At 31.4% G+C, this 3,135-nt stretch overlaps 1 long non-coding RNA gene across 1 annotated transcript in view; it reads right to left on the reverse strand.

Moving 5' to 3' along the window:
* Positions 1-1,925, reverse strand: part of LOC118766456 — a 20,091-nt gene extending 18,166 nt beyond the window's left edge. Inside the window, exon 1 of the long non-coding RNA XR_005002390.1 lies at positions 1,911-1,925. This is a non-coding gene — a long non-coding RNA (uncharacterized LOC118766456). The remainder of the gene's footprint in view (positions 1-1,910) is intronic.
* Positions 1,926-3,135: the final 1,210 nt, after the last annotated feature.

Below are 3,135 nucleotides of genomic sequence, written 5' to 3' on the forward strand. Positions count from 1 at the left end.
ACTGCGATTGATGTAAAGGACTCCACCATTTCCAAAATTTGAAGCTTTATGCCTATTTTATAAAGGACTATTACTACACGTTTTTGTCTATGTTTCTTATTTTTTATTACCCACAAGGGGCTAAACATAGAGGGGACAAACAAGGACAGACAAACGGATTAAATCGATTATATCGACCCCAGTGCGTAACTAGTACTTAATTTATCGACCCCGAAAGGGTGAAAGGAAAAGTCGACATCGGCGGAATTGGAACTCAGAAAGTAGCAACAGACGAAATACCCATCTCTTTACTACCCACAGGGGTCTAAACACAGAGGGGGCAAACAAGGACAGACAAACGGATTAAGTCGATTATATCGATCCCATTGCATAACTGGTAGTTAATTTATCGACCCCGAAAGGATCAAAGGCAAAGTCGACCTCGGTGGAATTTGAACTCAGAACATAAAGACAGACGAAATACGGCTACGTATTTCGTCCAGCGTGCATATATTTATGTTATACGCAAATATATTATATGCTCATATTATTCCAGTCTTAAGATGTACTTTATATAGAAACTGGTCGGCTGGATGTGATATTAAATCTTAATCAAACTATAAAACATCGCTTGGAAAAGCAGAACTTTATTTTGGAGCTTTAGTAAAAATGTTACATTAACCTTATCAAATAAACATGAGGATGTTATCTTTAACGAAACAGTTAACCTCTTAAACCAAGTGACCTATGTTTAGATTATAGATGAAAGAAACTGCTAGTAGATTTTAAATGGATAATTTAGACACGCGTGTTTCTGATGTACATATCTATTTCTTGCTTCTGTTTTCGACACATACAGAAACTACCGCATACATAAACAGGCGAAAAATTTCTACGCATATATGTGAGTGCATGCGCGTGTGTATAATGTTTGTTATTTTGTATAAATTGCGTTTCTTCTCGTGGGTAAGCTGATTATTCGAAAAGATATCTATTTTACTTTACCACACCTTACTATGTTAAGGCAGAGATAAGGATTGTTTGATTTCTAGTTTTGGGATGGTAACATATTCCATCAAAGAAGACACAAAGTGAATGTAGATAGGAAAGAGAATGGGTATAGTTGAGCTGTAGCAGGTTTTGATTTGCTTCAGATTTAGAAGGATTTAAAATTAGATGTATAACGTATTTTATCTGGTTCAACATTTCTCAGCAAAATCTAAATTGAGATAGCATTATCGTATTCGGAGAATTAGGAATTTTTCAAGGCGGGGAAGGATTACCTTGTAACATGGGGCACTGGTGTTATCATATTTATGTGACATTTTATTTTCTATCCTCTATTAGATTGTGCATTAACATGTGTACTTCACTACATAAGATGACAAAAGTGAAAGCTGCAGCAATAAATAATGATATAGGCATTTAACCTTCTGAGAAATGTTGAGCATAAGTAGTTTTAGATGTGTGTGGGTGCGAAGGCATGCATGAGCCCATTTGCTGGATCTTTGCTTATCCTGATAATTAATGTGTATTAAGGGATAAAAGGGCGGAGAAAATGATATATGGACTCTGCTTAAACTTGTCTTACATTTATTTTAAGTGCCATTCACAATATTATTAGTCATGAGGAAATTTCATGATCGAAATAAGGTTGTGCGGAGCCTATTGCACAAGTAGTATATTGAAATATAATAGAATATAACTAAATTTCAATGAAATTTGCATTAAAGAAGTGTACATGTGCGCGTGTGTGTATGTGTGTGTGTATGTGCGTGTATTATATTGATGGGTATTTCTACTCACTTTATGAATTCAAGAATTATTTCAAATTTCAGATACTCCTACACATACACACACATAAATATCAGATACGTACAAATATACAAATGTACTTACATACTTGCATACATACACACACACAAACACACACACACACACACACATATATATATATATATATATATATATATTATATATATATATATATAATAATAATAATAAATATTAGGGAATAAATCTAAATTTACAGGGAAAAATCAGATTGAATCCAATTTTATAGTAAAATATTATATTATATTAAATTAGAGACAAAACCACTATTATGCAAATCAAACAAAGAAAGACTTAAGCCAATACATAAAATAATTTATATAAATCTAGAAATTTAACAATAATAAAAATAATAAAAATAATAAAAATAATAAAATAATAAAAATAATAAATAATAAATAATAAATAATATTATTGTTAAATTTATATAAATTATTTTATGTATTGGCTTAAGTCTTTCTTTGTTTGATTTGCATAATAGGGGTTTTGTCTCTAATTTAATATAATATATATATATATACATATATATATATATGCATACACAAACACGCGCGCACACATATAGCTTGTATTATACTACATCATATTTTCATAACAACCTTTATACTTTCTGGATTTGCAAAAGAAAAGCTGTTGATGATACTAAAAATATGTTTCAAAACATAAATTCTATTATTCACGTGCCTATATAATTAGGATGGAAATTTTATTCTTTTTCTGCTACACGATTCTATTCACTGAATTTTTAAACCTTTTTTCAAGATTGAAAATATGAGTTCTTCATTACTTTTGGAAAATATATGTATTAAAAACAGGCGAATGACTTCATCTACATTTGGAAACGAAGATTTCAAAGACTTTTCAATTATTAACTGTTAACACTTAAGCTCTACAAGATCTTTTTTAGTGCCAGTTAGGGAAACAGAAAGAGTTTTAATTGTTTTTGTATACGGTACATTTTTTCACCAAGTCATTCCTCCAGATTTTCTAACCATCATTTGGTTAAAGTCTATTAACAGTTTCCAATCTTTTAGGTGTAAAGAACATTTACAGATGAACAGCTCCAATTACACCAGGTATCTTTCGACATATTCTCTCTCTCTCTCTCTCTCTCTCTCTCTCTCTCTCTCTCTCTCTCTCTCTCTCTCTCTCTCTCTCTCTCTCTCTCTCTCTCTCTCTCTCTCTCTCTCTCTCTCTCTCCCTCTCTGTGAGTTCTGAAGCCAAGCTATCATAAATGTAAAATACTATTGAATTGTTCACTATAGAAAAGTGGTTGAGGATTATACAATTAGATTTATATTCCATATCCATAATCATCGCCAC

Source organism: Octopus sinensis, linkage group LG1 (genome assembly GCF_006345805.1).
Source record: "Octopus sinensis linkage group LG1, ASM634580v1, whole genome shotgun sequence".
Taxonomy (NCBI): Eukaryota; Metazoa; Mollusca; class Cephalopoda; order Octopoda; family Octopodidae; genus Octopus; species Octopus sinensis.